Genomic DNA, 16025 nt, shown 5'->3' with positions numbered 1-16025 from the left:
TCCAGAAATCTTTCCTGGTTGTCCCTGGAATGTTCCCCATCCTTCTATCTTTAAAGCTTCTCTGCCTTCCTTTAAATCCATGCTAAAATCCCACCTTCTCCAGGAAGCCCTTCCTGATTTTCCTTTACTGCTAATGTCTTCCATCTGTTGATTGTCTCTGATTTATCCTGTTTATATCTTGTTTGTGTGTAGTCATTGACATATTACCTCCCCTCTTAGATTACAAGCTCCTTCAAACAGGGTCTGTCTTTTGCCTTTCTTTGCATCCCTAGCTCTTAGCACAATGTCTGGCACAATAGACACTTAATAAATAAATGCTTATTGATTAACTAATCAGTCAAGTTAAGAACAGAAAGACTGTTAAGACATCAGAAAGTTGGCTACTTATAACAGCTACCCTAGGCAGGCAGTGTGCTTAACACTTTACAACTATTATTTTCATTTGATCTTCACAACCTTGCAAGGTAGATGCTATTGCAATTATTATTTCTATAGTAACTTGTGAAATTATCTGCTGAAATGTAGAAGGGTCAAAATCTATATCAATAGAGATATAGTAACTAGCATTCATATAGTACTTTAAGGTTTTACAAGATACTTTTATAAATATTTTTTCATCTCCCCACAATTCTGGGAGGTAGGAACTATTATTACCCTGTTTTGCAGAGGAGGATCCAGAAGTTGACAGAGGGTAAGTGGATTGCCCAGGGCCTCCCAGCTAATTCTTCCTGATTCAGGTGCAAAGTTCTCTCCACTGTACACCCTAGCTCATTTAGGTGATGAAATCAATTATTCAGAGTATTCAAAATGTTCCTTTTAACTTTAAAATGAGATTTTAATAGATTTTATGATTGCCTAGGACCCCCATTTTTACAGCAAAGAGGTTCCTCTGAGTTCATTATAAATCAAATGCCCGCATTTTGAATTAACCAACCAACAATTATTAATCGCCAATACATATCAGGAGGTGTGCTGCCGTGCTCTTTCCTTACTTCCACCTTTTGGCTTCACTGATTTCAGACACCTGACACTTGCTAGCTGTGTGACTCTGAACAAGTCACTTAACCCTACTGCCTCACCAAAAAAAAAAAAAAAAAAAAAAAAAAAGGCAAATACCTTCTTCTGAAAAGAGCAGATTTGGTTCTCCTCCTCCCCCAATTACCTTTCCTCTGGACTAGCTTCCTATTTACATTGAATACAGCTTTTGTGATCTTATTTTATACTTAAAACCCTGAGAAGTAGATTAATAGGAAGAGAATAAAAATTTATTTATCTCCTACTACATGCCAGGTACTGTGACAAATGCTTTATAAATGATATTTCCTTTTATCTTCATCACCTGTAATGTGAATACTATTGATGTTGTGTTTTTACAGTTGAGGAAACTGAGGCAAACAGGGTTAAGTAACTTGCTTAGAGTCACACAGCCAGAACATTTCTAAGGCCAAATGGGAACTCATCTTCCTGACTCCAGTCTGATTCACTCTATCCACTGTAACCCTAGTATCATTATTCACATTTTACAGGAATTGTCTCTGCCATTAGAAGGTGAGCTCCTTCGAGGGTTCGGGATTGTGTTTTTGCCTTTCTTTGAATCTCCTTTGCTTAGCACAGTGCCTGGAGCATAGCAAGCACTTGATTAAAAAACAAAACACAAAAAAAAACTTCTTGACTAAATGATTGATTGGGGATGCAAATGCAAAATGAAACAGATTCTGCTCACAAGGAGCTTATATGTCAAGGAAAATATTAGACATAAATACACATGTATGTATATGTACATGTGCATGTGTGTGTACATATAAAAACAAATATACATGTTTGTATTTTATGTGTATTATGTATTATAGGCATAAACAAAATAAAAAATAGCTTTTTATGAAAGGTGTGCTCCTTTTGGAAATAGTTTGGCTCCAAGATTAAGTCATAGATTTTATAGCTGCAAGGGAACTTGGTAAATCATCTAGTCCGGATCTCTGCTATGAGATAGCACCCTTACTTTGCAGATGTGGCCCAGAAAGTCCATTTAACTTGATCTGATTGGATTTTGGAATTCAAGATTTGTAACTTAGATGGAAGCGTTCCTTTGGGTGACTCCTAGTCCTGCCCAAATTTCCTACAAAGTCTCACATAATTGTTTACAAATTGTACCCCCAGTTGGAGTATAAGCTTCTTGAGGTCAAGCATTCTAGTTTTGCCTTTCTTTGTGTCCCAGCTGTTTTGCACAGCTCCTGATCTGGGGTAAGAGCTTACTAAATAAATACACTTGTTTACAAATGACACAAATGACAGAAGTTAAGATCAGAATCTAGAGGGTAATTGGGGTAATCTAGAGGGGAATCTGGGTAATCGGGGAATTCCATCTGAGGTGGTGCTTGAAGCAAGAGAAAAACTTCAACAACCACAGAGGATATAGGCCATTCTAGCCAAGGTAAGGGAAGCTAACAGTAAAGAGCATGGAAAATATGATAGAGGGAAGATGGAAGGAGGACATATGGTTCAGTTTGACTGGGATAAAGAGTCTATGAAGAGAAACAAACGGAGATTGGATTGGAAAGATCGGAAAGTAGAACCATATGGGAGAGGGCTTTGAATATCAGAATTTAAAGGCATATATGTATGCTTTTGTATATGTGTGTATACTTATATATGCACATGTATATATGCATATTGTATCTATGTGTATCCTGTACATGTGTGCATCCATATATATGTGCAGTATGTGTATGTTCATGTGTTTATGTATATACAAATATGTAGGTATACATGTATCTGATTATATAAGTAATATTCATTACACATAAATCATGGAATTAATATTCATTACATATATAAATATATAACATGTATATGTATTTTTTTGCAATAAGCAATGGGAAGTCATGAAGGTTTTAGAATAGGAAGGTGACATTTTGTCCCTTGTTATAATATCCTCCCCTTATACATGATACACACAATTTTCCATGACTTTGTGACTCTATACAACATGCAAGAATTTGGAAATAAGGTTGGGAACTCTAAGCCCTGTTCTGATTCCATCCCATCTCCCAACTCCCTCATTCAGCCTTCTTCTATCCCAGTCCCACTCCCTCACCAACAGTTTTTTTTTTCCCTTCTAAATAAAAGGTTAGGGATCGATTGTCTAGGTCTCTGAGTTTACATCACAGACATTGTCTCCATAAATCAGGAGGAATTGTCTCCATATCTCAGGAATTTCCCCTGGAGATTCTTCGGCCATGACAAACCTTTTCAGAGAACAGTTTTTGATAGGAGGGAAAGAGGTAACCCATGTCACCTATGTGTCTTTGGGCAGGTCACTCCCCTTTTCTGTGCCTCAGTTTCCTTCTCTTTAAAATGAGTATTGGACTGGTTAATTTCTGGGGTCCCTTCCAGCCCTAGTTCTTAAGATCCTGTGTGTTGGAGGTGGGGGTTAGAGTGCTCTGAGTCAATCATCAGCCAATAAGTAATTGTTAAGCACTTTTCCCGGTGTCAAGAGCTATGCAAAGCAAGAAGGGTACAAAGAAAAGCAAAAATATGATCCCTGCTATCAAAGAGCCTCTATTTTAAGGAGGGATACAACTATGTACAAACAAGCTAATACGTAGGATGAACTGGAAGAAATCGCTGAGGAGGATTAGGGAGCAACTTTGTCCAGAAAGGTTAGGGGGAAGAAAAATCAACCAGATCATCTTACGCATGCTGTTTGAGGAACTGCCAAAGGATTCATTGGTTAAAGGTTCTTTGGCAAGAAGCAGTTGGAGTTAAGTGACTTGCCCAGGGTCACACAGCTAAGAAATTTTAAGTGTCTGAGGTCACATTTGAATTCAGGTCCTCCTGACTTCAGGACTGATGCTCAATCCACTGCCCCAACTAGCTGCCCCTTTTCCCCTATTTCAACACCAAAATGGTTCTGTTCTTTAAATTTGTGATGAACATATTTAAACAATTACTTGTGACAAAGCTCCCTTGGGCAATTTTGTATAAAACGGTATGATGATAAAACCTTATTAAAGCACATCTATTACAAATAATATTTGTAATAATATTTGTAAATAATTGTAAAAATCATACAAAAATTTAAATAAAAACATATCACAAATAATAATAGTTTATATAAAATAAGAGTCATAGCTCACTCAATTAATAATTAAGTATGGGGCTTATTTCTATTGAGAAGGGGAGAGAAAAGCCCATAAACATATACTCTATAGACAGACAGAAGACTCACGCTTCAGACAGTCAAATATGACAAAGACAGATTGAAAAAGGTGAATAAAAAGACCTATGATGATTCAGAGAGGAATAAATGATACCTGTGCTGATGCAGGCAGTTAGACAATGGGCATGCACATATCTATGGATATACCAACAGACACTACATACCTGCTTTGGTCCAGACAAGCAAATGAAAACCTAGTAACCCAAACGATCAACTCCTTTACTCAGAGGAAGATTACAATTGATCCCTGAATGGCTACTTTGCCCTGAAATACAGACGTAAAATACAACTTCAACCAAGTGATTGGAAGGCTGATTTGCATGAGTCACCCCTCATATCCTCCCCATCAGTGGGCTAAGCTGCAGCTCCCCCCATCCCCATCCTAAGCTTCAGAGTGAAGAAAACGCAGCCTGCCTGGCAACAACATATAACTACTAGGGACTGTGGAAATGCCAGGAACAAGAGGGTAGGAAGTTCCTAGCTACCTGGGGAGGGGGAGGAGAAACCCAGCTGCCTCTCCTATCACCCACTCTCCCACTCCCCCCAACACTCTCCCTCCTTTAACTAAATATTTTGTCTTCTTTGAAAAACCAGTCAGTACCTGGACAGGGACTTGCTGCCTGTAACACTTCCAAAGTCAAAAGACTTTATCCTTGGGAAACCCTCATATTTCAGAAGAATATTTCTTCCTTCACGCATTTGGCGAGAATCAATCCAGAGTAGTCCCTTTATCCCAGTTGAGAGATCCAGGGATTGGAGTACTACTTATTCAAATGTATAACATCTGCAGGATTGTGGAAGCTCACCCAGTCACAATCTGTATTTTATCTCCTGATGTTAAACAGCTCAGGAGAGCTTAAAAAAAATTGGCCTTCCTTCTCCAGCATAAATTTGGCTGGTTCCCCCCAAATGTAGCCTGTGCTCTTCCCACCCCCACTCCCGTCAATGGCAGACCAATTTCCATTCCGATCCCCACATGGACAATTTTGTTACCCCTCCACCCTGCTTAGGTATCATCATCCAGAGGCCCCTCTGAAACTTCCTGGAAGAACTTACCTAGAAATGCTTCATTTCAGTCTTGTTTCATTCATTTAGGAAGGAGAGTAATCAAGCCGATCCCTCAGCCTCTCAGATTTTACTAAATGAAGAGATTTCCCACTGTAAATTGTATGGTTTCTTTAAATATAGAAAGATCAAATGAGTGCAGAAGCACACACACACACACACACACACACACACACACACACACACACACACACCCTCTGCTGTGACTTCTGCTTTTCCTCTCAGTGTGTGAGTATGCACACAGCCCCTCGCTCTCCCTCTTCTGCAGGACTACAGCTGCCTGCTGACTGATATAAAGCCAGCTTTTCATCAGCTGATGCTTCTTCCCTCTCAGAAAAACCTATGAGAAAAGAACCTGGTTTTCTCTGCCTCAGGAAAACCAACAAGCACCAACCCTTCTGAGTGAGGAGCCCCATCAACAGTTCCCCCATGGGGGCTATCTCCTCTTGTGTTTCCTTGCTCCATTGAGACACAGTCAGCCAGGCTCTGCTCCACATATTCCTTCAGGGAAGGGGCTGAAATTGTCACTTTAACTGTTCCGGAGAGAGGGGTCCCAGGAGTTCCTCCACACTAACATGGCTATTCAAAAACTCCAAATCACCAAATACATCTCTAGTGCTACTCTGAACAAGACATAATGATAGGCACTAGGAAGGACCATAGACATGGTCTCTTCCCTCTACAGCTTATGGTCTCAGAGGGAAGATGGACAAGATAATGTACAATGAATTATAAGAAAAGCTGATACCAAGTAGTATTTTTCAAGGAAGTGTTTCCCTTTAACTTTTTTTTCCCCAAAGGGGAATAGAATCAGGGGAAGCTTTGTGGGGGAAGTGATATTTGATTTGGACCTTGAATAATGAGATTTCAGCAGGTGGAGAGAGGTATCAATGCAAGAAGCATTCCAGCCCTGAGGATTGAGTGTGCCATGGAGCACAACAGCACCATGTCAGAGACAGGAGATCCAAAGACTGGCTACCACAGAGACCCAAATGCCCATTTCCATTCCCTAGAATCTTTGCCAGATCTGTGATTTCATTCAGGCACAGATTTCAAATTGAGAAGAGGTTCTCTGACTGAGTAGCTAGTCTGTCCACATCAACTAAGGAGGTCGAACCAATAGCCTCTGAAGCTACTTGCAATTTTAGATCTAGTTGTCTATGATCTCTAATCCTTCCTCAATGACCACAAAGTCCATTTAGCAAAACTGCCCTGGTTAGAAGTGAGATTGCCCTAGCTAGAAGAGAATTATGCTTCCACTTTATAATCTATAAAACATAAGCTCCATGTGAACAAGATATGTTATCTTTTTGTCTTTTTCCTATTTGTATTCTAAAGCATAGTGATTTATTCATAAGTACTGGGATTGGACCTGTGATTCTACTGGCATGGAGAACTTCCAGGTGAAACAGTTTCCTTTTCAGTATAGGTCAAAACCCTCTCTGCAACATACATGGGCAGGGAATTTTAATCTGCAACCCATGAATTTAAAAATATATTTTAATAATTATTTAAATATAACTATTTTCCTTTGCAATCCCAAGTATTTCATTTTAATGCAATTTAAAACATTCTGATAATAGGTTTGTATGTTTCATCAGCTTGCCAATGGAGTCCATGACACCAAAAAGATTAAAAATCCCTCGCCTGATGGGGTTGCTTGAAGGGTAAATAACTTGCACAGGGTCAAACAGTACCTGTTAGAAAGCAGGATTTGAATCCAGGACTTTCTGGTTTTAGGATTGCCCTGTACTCTATTTGTACTGCTTTTCACTATGAAGACCTTGTTCATAGTGAGTACTTAGCAAATATTTATTGAACGTAAATGAACCCAGATTGATGCAGTCTACTGGTTATTGGCTCTGTGCAGGAGAGATGTAAAAAGCTAAGAGCATATGATTTCTTTTCCACACAACAGGAAAAAAGCACTCAAGAGCTAAGGGAAAGATTACCAAAAAACCTGGATTTCTCCATAATTTCCCTGATGGATTATAAGCCTTTCAAAGTCAAGGAGCCATGTTTTAGAATTAAAGAACAACAGCACTTCCGGAACGTAGAATGTTAGAAGGTAAAATCGACAGAGAACACAAGAGATGCAAGTAATCTTAGAATACAGATTGTTAGAGCTAGGAAGTCCATTAGAACATAGCCTGCTAAGACTATAAAGGCTCCTAGAGCATAGAATATTTAGAGCACTGTGTGCCAGAGCTAGTACATGCTTGGAACATAGAATTCTTCCAAGAGCCTCCATTCTGAGGAAGAGTGTAGACCACTCATACTTCACCAACTAGACTTTATCATCTTATCTTGGAATATGCACCTTCCCTTCCTTTTTTTTTTTCTTTCTTTTTTACCATATATGTATATGTAACCTTCCACCATCAAAGTTTAGATTCCTTGAGGGCAGGGACTATTTGTTCTTATTTTGTTCATATATTTGTTCGTATTTATTTGCCAGCACTTAGCACAATATCTGGCATGTAATAAGAGCTTAATATACTATAGGCGACTGGGTACAATGGATAGAGCAATGAACCTCATCCTGCCTCAGATACTAACTGTATGACCCTGGACAAGTCACATGCCTTGTAGCTGTTTTCCCATCTGTCACATTGGGATATAAGTGTATCTACCTATCAGTTATCATGAGGATAAAATGAGATAATATTTGTAAAGCACGTTCTAAATCTTAAAGCACTATTTTGGCTATTATTATTGTTATTATTGTCAACTGGACCAAATCAGTAACTATGGATGACTGGAGCCAAATAGAGCAGGCTTGTGACATAAGAGACAGGAATCAAAGAGAAGTTTAATTTCAAAGTGAGGGAAATAGCTTGCCGGCAAGGAGGCAGATTAGGCACATGTGCCAAGGCCCTGCCCCTAGTGGGAGGACCCACTTTAGTGTGACTGAATCTTAATTTATTTACTTATGGCTAGACAAAGAGTCAACAGTATAGTGTAGCAACAGTAGTGAGACATAACAGCAACAGTGAGGCAAGATTGTCTAGTGACAAAAAGTCCATTCATAGCAGGGATTCATGTCTGGATCCATTAATGATTGCCTGAGAGGGATCATCAATTCAAAGGGTAGTTGTTACGCCAGACTCAGGGCATAGCTTGCTTACTGGGCCTTAGCTCTGAAAAACAGGATGTCTCTTAATACCATCTTGACATTATTGACAAATATTTATTGACTTGTCAGAGCCTTTAGAACATAAAAAGTTATTAAAACATATAATTTCACATTCTAACATAGAGCCCCTAGGAGGGGCCTTAAAGATTTTCTGAGCGGTCCAAAATGGAGCAAGCTGTCTCATATGGTCCATTACTATGGTTTTCAAGTGGAAGTTGAATGAATATATTTTTAGGAAAGATTATAAAAGAAACTCCTGATCAGATACAGCTTGACTTCTGAGGTCACTTACAATTTTGAAATGTTCCAAAATGGTCATCACAGGACCTGACAAATAATAAATATTCATTATTATGCATTTTAATTCCTAATTGGAAAGTTATTTCAGTCAGACATTGCTGACAACTGCTCTTTTAGCAAACAAGAGTCTCCAGTGAATGCAAATAAGTTATTTTCCCCAAAAATTCTGAAAAGCAATTTCAGATCCAAGGGAGCTAATGCTCCTTACATGAAAACTTGTTAGCTTCTGGCAAGATGTCTATAAACACTGTCACCACAAATACAATTCTATTTCTGGATGCACTCTTTTTTCTCCGATAGATTCTATTGACTTAGTGGGAATTGACAAATATTCTCCCTTGGCCCCCCTCCTTTGTGCATGCTACTATCCCTACCAGTCCTAGGTCACGATTTTCACTTGAGTCTGCACGCAACATCTGTTTCCTGAAATTTAACATGTTTTATGGACAGTTCCCTGGCTGCTGCTGTCCTCTAGTGTCAGTGCTGAAGTACAACACCAACTGATCTTAATAAAATAGTTTAGAAGAGAGAACACTATCACATTATAGAATCTTAACACATCAGATATGGAGGAGATTTCAAAAGTAATTTAATTTCAGATTAGGAAACTGAGGAACTCAGATCAAGAATTTACCCTCTGCAAGAAGCCTTCCATCTGAGATTATATCCAATATACTGAACCATAATTTGTATAGAGTTGCTTGAATTTATCTTCCATATTAGGCAAAAAACCTCTTGAGATCAGGGATTTTTTTTTCTTTGCCTTTTCTGTATTCCTGGTACTTGGCACAATAATACTCTATACCTATACTTAGCACAATAGCTGGCACATGATAGGTACTTAATAGATATTTGCTGATTTGACTTGTAGGTTTGGGAGCTAGTAGTAAATCCCACTGGGCTTACTTTACTCAGAAGAGATAATGATCATGGTGATAAAAAATTGAAAGACCTTCATAATTATCTCCTATAGAGACAGATGAATGGTTCTCAAATCTTTTTACAACACCACCTTGACATGGATGCCATTACTACGCTCTTTACTTAGAACATCTCCCCTCTCCACCTCCACACAGCATGATTTCCATGTACATTTACTTTTGAGAAGGGCAATACTGTAGTAACACCTTTATTTTTCCCCAGAGAGGGACAAAATAAAAGCAAGGTGGGAAGAATGAAATGGCTATTCTGTATTAATGCATTATTTTGGAGAAGTAGTGAACCACAGTGGAGTCTCTTAAAATTTTGGCATTTAACTCCTAAATACTGAGGGCTTTAAAGGTAAATATTTTTTTCCCTAAAGAGAGATTCAATTATAAGCGGCTATTTTTCCTGGGGTGTTTTCTGTTCCCTTGAGGGAAGGAGGTTTTATTGGGGATATCAGCTTGAGAAACATTAAGATAGATAAATGTGAAGAAAACATTTGTGGCATATGAGTATGAGGAAATAATTACATGTACACATATGAATAATGCAGGGGAGGGGTAAGCACATGTATATAATAAAAAACTATAAAATAATGTAAAGAACAAAGGAGATATATATATGTATATATATATATATATATATATGCAAATAGAAGTAGAATTGGGCTTTTCCATTAGTTAGTCATAGGGTCACAGACTTAGGACTGGAGGAAACTTCAGAAATGATCTAGTTTAACTCCTTGATATTTTTTCACATCATGTCTCCCCTACTAGCTTCAGTTTTCACATCTATAAAAAGAGGGGCATTAGGCTAGATCATCTCCAAACTTCCTGTGTTCAGACATTCTACATTCCAGAAGAGATGTCCAGAACTAACTGTAAATGTGTTGCTCAGCTGTGAATACCTGTAAACATGATGTAGACATCAAAGTGTGGTTACACTTGAGTTCTAAATTCAATATAAAACTTTATGAAGTAGTGCATGTTTGATTATGACCATAGTTTTAAAAACAGAAAGGAAATGAAAATTTCAAACAGAAGAAACATGAAACCAAAAGAATTTTTGTTTATTTTGTTTTGTGTGAAGTCTGAGTTAGCACCCTGAATGCCTTAGAATCAGCTGGAGTCAGGATAAGCAAAAGCCCTTGGTCTTTATTCTTGGTCTTTAGGGAGAGAAGTGAAGGGGATGGACACAAGCTCTCTACAACCTCTCTTTTCTTCATCCCACCACCAAAGTGACTCTGGCCTGTCTTACTCCACCCCCTAATCCTTCCCACAATTCTCTGTATACACCAAAAGATCGAGGCAGCACAGAATAGTGAAAAGGGCCATTTTTCCAAGCATATACTAATAAAGAATTATCCAATCAGTAATTAGCCTTAAGTGCTCGGTTGTCTGATTCCAGTGCACCTATTCAGAGTTTCAACCCTTTACAGTTTTGCTTATTTATTAATTCCTTTAGCTTTACTTTACCTAATCACCTCCTAATTTTTTGTATGTTTATTTATTTGTATAGTAGTTGTTACATTTATTTAAACATAAATAAGTAGTATGTAAAGAAGAATACAGGTTTAGTAAATATATGTGTGTTTATATGCATATATATGCATACTCCTATAATAGTAAACATGTCAATATCACTTTAAGATGTGAAAAAGTTCTTTACATGTGTTCTCTCATTTATTCTTCAAAACAACCCTATGAAGGGGATGTTATAATTATTCCCATTTTGCAAATGAGAAAAAGACTTAAGAGAGGTAAAAATAACCTGCTGAGGGCCACAAAGCTACTTAAGTATCTGAGTCAAGATTAAAACTCCTGCTTTTCCTGACTCTATATCCAGTCCTCTCTCCACTGTGACACCTAGCTGACCTTCACAGATTATACAGTTGATTAAATACTATAGCCTAACATTATAAGTTCATGATCTTCCTAAATGAGTGATTTCTAAATTCAAAATAAACTTTTAAAATAAATGTATTTATTAATTTTAAATGTAAATAAGAATAAGGTTGCAGGAAAAACAAGTAAGATACTGTGATATTGCTTTATTACGCCTTCTTTGTTTCTATTTATTAATAAGCAAAGAGGGAAAGCTATATTCCTTTTTTATTTAAATTTAGTTATTTCTTTTTGATTTATGGACTAAAACAAGCATATTCATAACAATGCAATAAAAGATGATTACATATAAAACTTTTTATTGCCTCTCAAGTTTCTAGGCTTTTTCTTTTTCTTTTTTTTCTTTTTTCTTTCTTTATTTGTTTTTTTTTGTTGTTGTTGTTGTTTTTACAAAAAATTTATGCATAGGTAATTTTTTAGCATTGGCAATTGCAAACCTTTTGTTCCAACTTTTCCCCTCCTTCCCCCCACCCCCTCCCCCAGATAGCAGGTTGACCAATACATGTTACATATGTTAAAGTATAAGTTAAATACAACATATGTATACATGTCCAAACAGTTGTTTTGCTGTATAAAAAGAATCGGACTTTGAAACAGTGTACAATTAGCCTGTGAAGGAAATCAAAAATGCAGGCGGACGAAAATAGGGGGATTGGGAATTCTATGTAGTGGTTCATGTTTCTAGGCTTTTCCAAGACACTTTCAGATCATTCTAATAGGCTGGGAAAGAAGAAAACACTAGAGTATTACAAATTACAGTGTAATTCACTCAAAACTCCAGTCTCCTAAAATGGTTGTTTTTCCCCCTTCAGTCTCTCCTCCATTTGACAAATGTTCCCAGCATCCACGTGAGGAAGGAAGACAACATTCCATCCCTGGAGCAGATTGGGTTGGATTTACACGCTTCCTTGTGGAAAACATGAGAATAATACTGGGAGCATTCTAGCTTCTTGAGATAACAAAATCCAGTTGAGATGGAGGGAATCTCGGAATTGGAAGGGAAATCAACGGGAAGCTAATCCAGCTCCTATCTGAAGAGGGAGCCTTTTCCATAGCACCTGTTAGAAATAGTCATTCAGCCTTCAGTTAGAAGACCTCAAGTTAACAGAAAGGAGTCACTTCCCAAAGCAGCCTGATCCTAAACAGCACTTAGGACAACTGTTTGTCCTAGGAAGCCATTCTGTATAAACAGGTAAAATCTGTTTCTCTGACACACTGGGACCAAGCAAAACATGTCTGATCCCTTTTCCACGAGAGTCCTTCTGTAGACATCTCTAGACAGATTACTTTTCACTCTGTTCTTTCCTCTCACCCACTAGTCTTCTCTCCTCTAAATGAAATAACCCCCAGTCCTCCAAACAGTTTTTATATGTCATATTTTTATACTCTTTCACCCTCCTTCTGGCCATGTTCAAGTTCATTAATGCCTTTCCTAAAATACAGGGTAACATAACACTCCCCATATTGGCTGACAAAAGGCAGAGGACCTCAGGACTATGACCACCCTCACTCAGAACATGATACTTCTATTAATGCAGGCTGGGACTGAATCAGCTCTTTGGCTACCATGACCCTTTGTTGATATGGACAGACCTTGTTATCCTCAGATCTCTTATAAATAAGTCATACTAATTCAGTTTCACCCAATTCAACAAACAGTTATTCAACCTAATGAGCAGAGAAACATTGCATTTTAGAATAGGCAGGAACCAGAGAATTCATCAACTTAGATGGATCCATTTAATTAGCAGAGAATGAGAATAGAAGATGGTCAAGGAGCTGCAAAGGGGATTTATATTTATTCTCATTAGTAAAAATAACTACATACATTAAAGACCATCATCTCATGACAGATTTCCTATAACCTCTTAACTTTGCCTTTCTTTGTATCCCCAGAGCTAAGCACAGTGCTTGGCATAGTAATATTAAGTGCATAGTAAGGACTTAATAAATGTTTATTGATGGAATGAGTCTATACCTCCAAGACTTACAGCCTTCAATATATCCTTTATAATAGACTCAGACTATTATACCTCTTGATTGTGGATTGTATTTATATTTACTCTCTTTATATTTGTATCTATGTATATCCTTCTTGTCACCCTCATTAGAATGTGAGACTCTTGAAAGCAAGAACACTGTCACTTGATACATTTATATCCCAAACATAAAATAAGCACTTAAATATTTACTGGTTATTTCTTCAAACAAAACTTAAATGACCATATGTCATATGTTGGGAATAAAATGAAATAAGATATATAAAGTGCTTTGCAAATCTTAAAGCAATATGTAACTATGTTAATTGTCATAATTATCCTTACAAGGGGGATTTTTCTTAGGTTAAAGTTAAATTAAATAGACTTGGGGCAGCTAGGTGTCGCAGTGGATAGAGTACCAGCCCTGAATTCAGCCCTGATCTCAGACACTTAACGTGTCCTAGCTGTGTGACCCTGGGCAAGTCACTTAGCCCCAGCCTCAGAAAAAAAGAAAAAAAATTAAATATACTCTGAGGTCACTTTCAAATCTGAGACTCCATAATCAATCTCTGTGTGTGTATCTATGTCGCTCTGTCTCTATGTCTCTATCTTCCTGTCTGATCTCTCTTTGTCTCTCTTCCTGTCTCTCTCTCTCTATGACTGTGTATGTGTCTGTCTGTCTGTCTTTTTCTATCACTGTCTTTTTGTCTCTGTCTCTGTCTCTCTGTCCTATATACTAGTTGTACTTCCATTCAATTCTCTCTTATTCACTGCTCCAGGTGGGGGAAATTAGAATAATCTTTTTCTCATTCTTGCTTCCAAAATCTCCCTCAACCCCATCATTCAATAGTCTCTCCTTCTTTGAGGCTCACTTAGTTCACATCTACCCAATAAAAGTTCTGAGAGCTATTGTCTACCAACCTCTAAGACATTCCTCTTCCTTCCTCAATGAGTTCAGTACCTGCTCACAGTCTTTCACTCCTCCACAATTCCTGCCCTCATAGTAGGGAACTTCAACATACATAGTGATACTCATTCAAATGCCACAACCTCCCAATTTCTCATTTCTTATGAATGACTCTTCCACTCCATCTCAATTTCACCAGAGATGGTCACACCCTTGATCCTGTCGTCACTCTCAACTCTTCCACTTCTATTTCCATGTTCATGAACTTTGAAATTCCTTTATGTGATCATAATCTGTTATCATGGTACCTCTCATTTTGCCTTGCAACCCCAAATTCTGTTCTCTATCCACACTATCCTAATCAATTCCTCTACTTCCATAACTCCCACACTGGCTACATTCTCTTCATTTTCCTATCTTGACACTTAATGAATCTCTTCAACATTATCTATTCTTCCTCTTGAATTCCTTGCCTCTTTATACTATCACTGATCTTACCTTGCCAACCTCGTCCTTGGGTTACTCCCACCATCCACTGCCTTGATTCCTACTCAAAATTCTGCTGAACAGAACTACAGGAAAATCACAAAACTGTGCTAAGTGCACAATAAATTTATGTTATGTAATTTTGATTGGTCCTTCACATTGTAAAAGGCAATTCTTTTACACTTCCCCAAGAGACTGAGTAACTCACCACAGTCTTTTACAAATCTTTTCATCTCTTCAAACCTCCTATAGTTCTCCTTTCTCCTACTCTCTCAGTGGAAAAATCATGCCTGATCTTTCAGGAACAGAAAGAGGCTTTTTGCCAAGAGCTCCCTTTTCTCCCATCCTCCTGAACTCACATTATTCAGATGTCTTCAGCAGGCACCTTCTCCTTCACCCTGTCTCACATGAAGTGAACCTTCTCTTTGCCAAGACAAACTCCTCCACAAGTAAGGTGATCCCATTCAATTCCATCTTCTCCGGCAGATTGCTCCCTTTTTCATATTCTCACTATAATTACATTTTAAAATCAGCAAAATATAAATAATAATTGAATACATGGCAACTGAAAAGGAGAAGAGTCTTCAGTCTCTTTCTGTATATTCCTCCACTGGCTATAGACATGCTCATGTCTTCTTCATGATATCCAAACCCCTCACTTGTTCCATTCAGCCCCACTAGCTGTTATCAAACATCTCTGCTCCATACACACACACACACACACACACACACACACACACACACGTGCACACACACGCACACATGCACACATATATATCCTGCTGTCTATAACAGGTGCTTCCACTTTCTTTGCTCACCGTCTTCTTTACTCTATACAACGGCTTTCATCTTCATTAATTATCCAATCTAAAGACTTTTTCCAAATGCTCATTCTTCTTGACCTCTTTGAAGCTTTGGTCACTGTCAATACCTTCTTTTCCTTTATACTCTCTTTTCTCTAGGTTTTTTGCACACTAGTCTCTGTCCTGGTTCTTTTACCTATAATGATCACATCTCAGTCTCTGCTGATGTTGGATATCTTCTGGAGCTCTGTCCTAGGTCCTCTTCTCCTTTTCAGTTGCCATGTATTCAGTTATTATTTATA

Source organism: Sminthopsis crassicaudata, chromosome 2 (assembly GCF_048593235.1).
Source record: "Sminthopsis crassicaudata isolate SCR6 chromosome 2, ASM4859323v1, whole genome shotgun sequence".
NCBI classification, from domain to species: Eukaryota; Metazoa; Chordata; class Mammalia; order Dasyuromorphia; family Dasyuridae; genus Sminthopsis; species Sminthopsis crassicaudata.
Note: the sequence above shows the minus strand (reverse complement) of the source record.